The sequence below is a fragment of the Channa argus genome, chromosome 6 (assembly GCF_033026475.1).
Source record: "Channa argus isolate prfri chromosome 6, Channa argus male v1.0, whole genome shotgun sequence".
Lineage (NCBI taxonomy): Eukaryota > Metazoa > Chordata > Actinopteri > Anabantiformes > Channidae > Channa > Channa argus.
Genome location: NC_090202.1, coordinates 2,308,291 through 2,317,677, shown reverse-complemented (window position 1 = coordinate 2,317,677; position 9,387 = coordinate 2,308,291). Strand labels below are relative to the sequence as shown.

General features: G+C 39.9%; 1 pseudogene; it reads left to right on the top strand.

Annotated features, from left to right (window-relative positions):
- Window positions 1-5,011: 5,011 nt before the first annotated feature.
- Window positions 5,012-6,479, top strand: LOC137129137 (serine/threonine-protein kinase pim-1-like; annotated as a pseudogene).
- The last annotated feature ends 2,908 nt before the right edge of the window (window positions 6,480-9,387 follow it).

Here is a 9,387-nt window from a genome sequence, read left to right as displayed (position 1 = left end):
CAGGTAGACTGGATTAGAAGGCCATCGGCCATTCTGGGGGTAACAGGAGAATTTGAAGCATTTTATTCATAAGGCCACTTCCTAATTCCAGGCTCAGGGAACAGGTCGGGAAGTGTCCTTGAGGGTTACCATCTCTCTGTTTTCTGCTGAAACACTCAAAAGGTGGAGCAGATGGTGTAAGGGGACAGGGCAGACTGTGGATGTTTTTGTGTCTTAAGCCAGCAATTCGCCAAACATTGCCATCCTTGGTTTCCCCAAGGTCCAATTGTGCAGTTGCATGTAGGACGTCCCAATCACATCTATCGAGTGTTGTAACATTAGTTCTCCTCATCTGTGATTTATCTCCATGGAATAAGTCTGAATGCAATAGTTGATTGTAACATTGTGAGCTGTTAAAGGGCACATGCATTGCCAACAGAAGAGGTTTGTCAGCTGCACATATCACGAAAGATGAATTTCTCACTCTTTCGGCTGTGAAGTTCATATAAATCAACCATGGGTTTCCGAGGGTCCTGCATCCAGGGTGCGTTTTACTCGACTAGTGCACTGTAGCACACTTAACTGCTGTCCACAGAATTAAGGCTGACAGTGGCAGTAGCCTGTCTCCTCACAACATTTTTTCAGTTTTTGTTTCAAAACCCCTTTTATTCGTTCTATGGTCCCCCCACTGGCTGGGGGATATGCACGATGTCTTTTTGGGTTTATTCCCAAGAACTCACCAACCTGGGAAATGGCTTCATTTACAAAAGGTGAGTCGTTATCGCTGGGAATTTTTGCAGGGAAGTCCCAGCGAGGGACTATCTCAGTTAGCAATGCTTTTGCCACTGTGGCACTGTTTGCATGTTTTGCAGGGAAGACTTTCAACCACTAACTACAAATGTCAACCATCATTAAGCAGAATCTCTTCCCTTCTGTGTCACAATCCTGTCCTTATGTTTAATTTGTCCCAGGTTTTCCCAGCTTTATTTCTTGTCATCGGCTTTTATTTTGTTGCTCCTTCTGTGTCACTTAATGTTACTGTTTTTGATGTCATTACCTGCCTCGTTTGTCCTGATTTGTTTCACCCGCTCCCCTGTCCTTTTTAAACTGGGTTTTCCCCTCAGTCCTTTGCCAGTTTGTGTCCTGTGTCTTGTGTCCGGTGTCCTCTGTCCCAGTATCCTATGTTTGTATGTCTGTTGTTCCCTGTTGGTTTGCCACGCCTGGTTTGGTCTAAGGTTTGGTTACTCTTTTTGTTACACTGTTTTTCCTTAGTTTGTCCTCCTTTCTGGTGTTAAAGTTTGGGTTTGGATTTATGTTATTGGTTTACACTGTTTATAGTACTTGTTCCTCCTTATGGAGTGATTTTAGTTGTGTTCACCTTCACTCGTTTCTTTATAATAAATGCCCCTTTTTGCTTTGAACCTCAGCTTGCCATCTCCTCACTTTGGTCCTCAAACCAAAATACCCATTCTTTGACATTCTGATGGAGCGAGTTCAATGAACTCCGTCGTCAAGTGTTCAAATGGTCTTGCAGGTTGTGGATGTGCAGCTTGCTGTTGTGTGTGTGGCACAGATCAAACATGACTGACAAACCTCTGTGCATAAGAAGTAAAACCTTTTTATGAACCAATGTTTCGTGAGTGCCAAGACCATGCCTCATTTTGACATGTGATCAAGGCCATGTGTCAATTTAGCAAAATGTGAAAAGAAGTGCTTTGGAAGGCAAATTTGCTTTATTCATCCTTGAATAAAGCAACACACGCTCCCCAATGTCTTCTCTGCTGTTGAGTAGAGAAAGATTGCATAGCACTGAGAGACACAGGTGGAGAGTCAAAAGAGTATCAAAAGAAGTATCAAGCTGGCCGCAGCCTTAGCAGCAGTAGCAGCTCTACCTTTGCCTAGAGAAATAGGATCAGGGCCGTTAGTATGAGCGGTACATTTACAGACAGCAATAGATTTCAGGAGGAAGATCGCATCCAAAAGCGCTGCTACCTTGTCATGGTGAAGGATGGGTTTCCCATTAGATTTTAGGAAATCCCTATGTTACTAAAGGGCACAAAAATTATGTGTCACACCAAAGACATAGCGCAAGTCAACATGTAATATCACTGTCTTACCTGTGGCCAGTTTACATGGTTCAGTTAAAAGTATGAGTTCAGCTGCCTGGGCTGAGTAATGACCTGAGGTTAACTCTTCATGTTCAGAACAAACTGCATAACCCACATATGCTACCAGTACCAGTGTTGGGATCCTTGAATGCAGAGCCGTCTGCAAACAGAACAAGCTCAGGGTTAGTTAGTGGTGTTTCTTGGAGATCAGTTCAAGGGCAGTTCTGGCAAACCTGTTGAAGAGAGGCAACACAGTTATGTGGGTCACCTTCATCAGGAAGTAGGTGTGGCAGGATTAAGCTCGGTGCATTGCTTTACTGTTATGTTAGAAATGTCCAAAAGCACAGTATTGTCTCTCATTCAGCGTGCCGTGGACAAATGTGAAGTGTTTTGTTCCAAAAGAACAAAAGTTTTTCAGAAAGAGACTTTACCTCCACTGTGATAACATGACCAAGGAAGGGTTTCAGGTTTATTCCCAAGACCAGTCTTGTAGGAACTGAAGTTTGGACAAGCTGGCTTTATGGCCTTCTTCTGCCAGATGTTTAAAAAGAGCCTGTGACACTAAGACTTGGCATGAAGCATCATTGTATATTTGGGGAGATTCTCAGTCGCTCCATGCTCACAGGTGATAATGAGAGAAATTTCTAAATCTAGGTAACACTGTTTCACTGTTTCACACTTCTTGCTTGCTTACACCAGTGCTTCCTCACCTTTTGCTCCCCAGCAGGACATCCTGTCTCTGGCTCCACAAAGAAGTGTGTTAGCTAAATATCAACCATAAAACTACCTACATCTCAACATTCGCTTCCTAGCAGGGAACCAACGGGAACCAGTGCAGATGATCAGTCTCAAGGATTTCAATGACATGGAAGACAAAAGGACAAAGTGACATTAACTAATTAGACTCCTGGCCACATTTTATGAAGGTTGATTTGCATTTACTCATCTCTTTGTTCTTTGTGTGAACCCAGCTGTTGAGTTAAATGTATAAAAGGCTGAACAACCTACACAGCGTGGTCAAATCTGATTTGGCCCACTCTAGAGTGTAGCTCTGTTCTGCTGCATGTTTCCATTTTGCTCATTAAATTCACTATAACCATTCACTTGTGAGTTGCCTTTTCCCTCCTAAAGTTGCCTTACAGTTTTTGCCTCAACACTTATCACAGTGTTGAAAAGGGAAAGATTCCCATAAAAGGAGAAAAGGGTCGGGAGCAGTAATCGTCTGCACTTATATAGGTTTTTTTCTACCCATTGGTGCTTTACACTGCTTCTTATTCAGCCATTCACACTCACAACAACACACTGATGGAGCTGCTATGCAGCTGGCCAATGCTAACTGGGAGCAACTAAGTTGAGATTCATTGTCTTGCTCAAGGACACTTTAACGTGTGACTGGAGGAGCCGGGGGTTGAACCAACAACTGCAAGATTGGTGGACAACTGCTCTACCTTCCTGCACCACAGTCGCCTGAGGGTGGAGTATGTTCTAATAAAACCCTAAAAGACATAGTGGACGTTGAAGCTTCTTTATTGAATGCACCTGAGGTTTTATCTAAGACCAGATATTGTCATGACACGACACAGTTTCAACTTTTGATATGTAAGTTAATCTATTGTGAATAAAATATCGTTTTTTGCAAATCATTGCATTCTGTTTTTTGTTATGTTTTACACATTGTCCCAACTCTTTTTGAATTGGAGTTGCACTTTGGCATCTTTTCAACAAGAAACACTGTTCAAACTTTAAAATGTTCAGCTTATAAAGGACGTTATTGCTTATATACAGCGTTTTAAAGATCTTTTATACTTTTTAAAATTTGTATACTTTTAAAATATATTGAATTGATGACACACAATTGCCTTTGAAGATTTGCCTTTTAAGTTTTAAGGCTAACTGGCTTTCCAATTTATCCTAACCAGTGTAAATAAGGAAGCAACATTGCATTTCAGCTGTTTCAGCAAAAACAGTTCCGCTTTTTTTCAGCTTTGCCTGGAAAATCCTTTAAGTGCCAAAACATTTAAAGTGCATTTTCTTTTTGGAAATATTTTTTATAGTTTCAAATATTAATTGGCATATGCCGGAAAACTTCAAAGCCACATTGACAAGAACATGAAAGCCATGGCAACCACATTCCGCCAGACCTTAACAACATATGAGACGCATTAAAACCTGCAGGATTTGGATCAACATTCATGGGTCACTCACCATTTTTAAGTAGGAAACGTCTTGATCATCATGGACAAATCCTGTTTGAGAAACATGAAGACTTGCCATTGCATGGCCCTTAGACGAACTCCTGGTAAGTGAGAAATTCACATGCAAGAATTTAATGTTTTTTAGCACAAGAATCTTTGAAAGTTAATTAAAAGTACAGGCCAACTACATTTTATTCCCAGCTTTGTACTGTACTTCTTATCTCAAACTCTGAGAAAGAAAGTTAAAATGTACATTTCCTAAAATGACAAACACCTGTTAAAGTTAGAAAAAACCTCATGTTATTTGTGATGCACAAAGTCACAGGATTTTGTCTTTAAATTAGAAGGACCTATTCTCTATATTAGTGCCTATGAACATGCTGGTGACACTCTCTTTTTATTTTTTTCCTCATCTGAAGAGAGCAGCAGGAAAGCAGGAAAGTCTTGTACTGCATCATTGAAGAACGTGAGCAGACAAACTGTTAAGAGAAAGGCCAGTAATTATGGGGAAGGTCCAAACAGGAAAAACACAAAATACCAAGACGTAAGGGACACAACTCTAACAACAACAATCCAAACGAGGGAAGGCTTGTCCACCAATACCAAAAGAGGTGAAAAGATAGTGAGAGCTCCTTGGATAGTTCACTTTATGTTCTGGTCAAGTGTAATATTAATAGTAGAGCTTAGGTCACATGTACAGATGTTCCTATTTAACAGAATTGAACTAAAATGTGGTTGTGTGTTGTTTCAGCTGAATTTGAAGCTAAATACAAACCACAGCATCAGCTCGGAGAAGGAGGATGTGGATCTGTGTTTGCTGGCTACCGCAGAGCCGATCGTTTGCCTGTAAGTGTTACACACACACACACACACACACAGGTCAGAATGTTCTTATTGAATTCCTCTTTGTGTATTACAGGTAGCTATCAAACATGTACCAAAGGACAACGTGTACTGCAAAGCTGTGGTTAGTAAAGTCCACATTCATCCCTGCTCTCAGTTACTGAGTATTGGAGAAAAAACCTGTGGAGCTTTTGTCTCTCATTCTCCTGTTGGGATGTTTTAGGACCGGAATGGAAAGAAGGTCTCTGTTGAAGTGGCAGTCATGTTAAAACTGGCTGCTGGAAGAGCTGAATCAATGGGGACAGCAGCACCTGTGTCCCTGCTGGACTGGTATGACCTGGGTCAGGAGCTGATCCTGGTGCTGGAGAGACCAGTTCCCTGTATAGATCTAGACAGCTACATAGGGCTCAAAGGAGGCTGCCTGCAGGAAGAAGAGGCCAAGGTACTGTAAGCTGCTGAGGACGTGGTTTTGCAGCTTTTCTCAGTACATTAAATGTAATGACCATAGTCACAGGCTCAGTCTTTGTTTCCAGTGACCCTCTAATTTCAGCACTGCTGCTGAATACTGTCTTAAAGTCTGTTTCTGTATCTCAGATCATATTAAAACAGCTCCTTGAGGCAGCAATCGAACTTCTCAATAAGCACATCTTTCACCGGGACATCAAGGTACAAAACATCCTGATAGAGACCAGCTCAGATTTCCCACGCGTTCGCATCATTGACTTTGGACTGAGCTGCTTTTTCAAGAAAACATCCACTTACCAGATTTTCTATGGTAAGACATAAGGCTTCTCCCCCTGCTCTGATTCACATTTAATCAAAACTGCTCCACCTCCTCTTCCTCACTGTCCTATTATCATGTCTTTCTATTCTAGGTACCTCTGCTAACGTCCCACCAGAGTGGTTCAGCCGTTACGCCTACAGGGCCGGGCCCACCACAGTGTGGCAGCTGGGGGTGGTTCTCTTTGACACACTACACATCTCATCATTTGAGACCACCAGGTTCCTTAGAGGCGAGTTGGAGATCAGCTGTGACCTATCCACATGTAGGAAAATCACTTGCAGCGGACAAACATCTTCATTTTAGTTCATGTTCTGATGGACATCTAAATCATCCCTTTCATCTTTCTGCTCCTTCCTCCTCAGATTGCCGGAATTTCTTGCTAATTTGCTTAAGCGAAGTCCCAGAGGAGCGTCCCACCCTTGAACAGCTCTGGCTCCACCCATGGCTCAAATAAACCACAACACAACTCACTTTTTTGTCACACAGAATAAATACCAGTTCATTTCATCTTAGAGAAAGATGATCAACAATAGAACTGGATGACAACACAGTAATAGAGATGGTAGAAAAAAATAGTTTAAAGTGCAATATGTGTAAAAGAAATCCATGCTGACATAATTAAAATAAAATGTGAGTGATTGGGAATAGAAAACAAGAAAAGTTGAATGTGGCACATGATGCTGTGATTTCTGTACATTGTACAAGATAAAGATAATACAGTTTAGGGTGCAAGAGGTCAAGAATAAAAAATTGTGCCGTGATGCTACGTTGTCTCTACAGTGTCTTGCACATATGATGTTCAGTGTAAAGATAATTACTATTATCCTGATGAGTCCATCCTGTGACTGAAGAAGACTCTGTTACTGTTGCCTGGAAATTACGAAAACTATGGCTCCCATGTGTTTTTCTGTCAAAATGACCAACTCAAAAAAGACGGCAGACAGGAGCTGAATCTCTTACCAACTGTCTGTAAACATCTGAGAGCGAGGAGACAAAAGGCTGGAAAAGTAGTTGCTGAAAATAAACATAAGGAGCACAAAGTTCCACAAAGTTGGTCAACAGTCAACATCACCATCTCCGAGGGAGAATAATGTTTCTGAAAGCACAGTGACATCATGCAAGTATTACTGTATGTATTTTTTATAATGCAAAATAAAGCTTGTGTTACTGGTCACTCGTTTTAAATAATTTAATATTTCAGTAATATGTGTGTACGTGTCTCCAGTATTCAGTAAATATATTCCTGAAAACAAAGATGAATCACCACTGTCTCTTATTTTTGAATCATGTTATAGTATAATGTGATATGATTAAATTCAGTGTTGTAAGAAACAAGCTAATTTGTGTTTGTGATGATGTTGTGAAAACTGGAAAATATTGTTATAATAGGAAGAATTGAAGCTGCTTTCATTTTTGCTGTTTTTTTATAACTGCAAAGTAAAAGAAAATCTCAGAAGAACAGAGACAATGTTGGTCTGCATGTGAAGATGGGACACATTAATTTCTCATACCGTAGTAGACAATATTCTGCGGCAGACTCGTCTTTTTTTACATGGTAGTTTAGTTAATTTGTGTTGATTCAGAGTGAAGGAAGTGTTAAACTATGGAACAAGTTGTTTCACATTTTATGTTTTATGGAAAGCTGTTTGTGTGTATTGGTATTGGTGTGTAGTTTTAAAATGTGTGTTCTGGTTTCTAAACCAACATACAGAAACACTAACTGCAAATGTAATGATAAACAAGAAACTTCTAGTATTTTTAATTATGATTATGATTTAACTTTCTGATTGAACTTTCGATCCTTATTTTAGTGCTAAGTAAATGTTTCTGAAGGAAACTTTTCTGTTTGACTCTAAATATTTATATAGTATATTTCTTATGTAACTTTGCATACAGTACTAGTGTTCATATTTCATTATTAACTCAACATTTTACTTCATGCATAAACATAAATGACCAGATTAGTGCCAAACGTTTTTTTAAAACAATTTATCTTAGCAGATATCTAGGCAACGTATTTTCCTTTTTGTTATGTAGACCAAATGCTTCCTTCATAATCTAAATATAATTTTGTCTCTGTAATAGTATTGGATTATACTATTTATCTATTGTAGTGATGCACAACCTTTTTATTCATAGACCCTTAATTTTTGTGGCTCGTGGCTTCAAACGTGGATGTCAGTGTTACATCCATGAACGTTTTAAATTTTACTTATTTATGAACAGCAAGTAAACCCCGAGCCTCAAGTGAAATCAGACTGGAGACACAGTGACAATGACCTGCTCTGTGGACGACTGAGAGCTGGAAATATGACTGGTTCAACCAGACCTCAGAATGTTCTACATCTCAGATCAAAAGAGAAGGTGGACCAGACACCATGAGACTATAAGAAGGAGTCATCTATTACTGCAGAGGAGGAAGAAGAAACTTTACTACACAGAGAACAGTGATACTGTCACTATTAAAAAAAGAGGTGAGTGTATAATATTTTGTTATTGAATCAAATAGCCTTCATTCAGGGCAATACAATAACAGTTTCCAACAAGCCTGTTGAAACTCAGCAGCCCCACTGGCAAATGGTTATTGGTTCTCAAAGCACTTTACACTGCTTCTCATTCACCCATTCACACTCGCAATCACACACACACTCACACACCAATGGGGGAGCTGCTATGCAGCTGGCCACCACTTAATGGGAGCAAATACGTAAGTTGGGGTTCAGTGTCTTGCTCAAGGACATTTTGACATGTGACTAGAGGAGCCAGGGATTAAACCAACAACTGTGGGATTGGTAAATGACCGCTTTACCTGAGATGAGAACGTGTTTTATGAACAGGCAACAAATAACCATGACAACATTCCAAAACACAGTAAATGCTGGGTTTTCACTGCCTCTGTTTCCACTAATGGAAACCACTGGTGTTTGGGTAAAGAGAAAAAGGACTTTTTAGTTCTTTAGATCCTATCACTGACTGTGTTTCATTATTCAAAGTAATAATGCAAACAAGACTTTTTTTTAATTTCTTCAAGAATCCCATCAGCGAATCATTTAAATTTCACTGCAACTTTCAACAAATATCCCTTTTAACCCAATAATTCAGGGTTTGAATGTAGATCTCAGTGATAATATGAACAACTTGTCATATTAATTTTTTCACCATTTTCTTTAGGTTATTCAAACTGAACCACATTAGAGGCACAGTAATGATTTTTTTATGTTGCTGTTGTAAACAGCATCTAAACCTCAGGCTGAACTGATAGCTGAGAAGAGAGAATTCCTGTAGGAAGCAAAGTGACCCTGACCTGCTCTGTAAACCCATCATCTGGTTGGACATATTACTAGTACAGAGGTGATACATTGTATAAACCCCTGACACAAGATGTTGTTTTCTACACAAATGGACAAATCGGTCACGGGACAAGACAGAAGGACTCTCGTGTTGCAGATGAGGAAAAGGAAATCCAGTTTACTACACA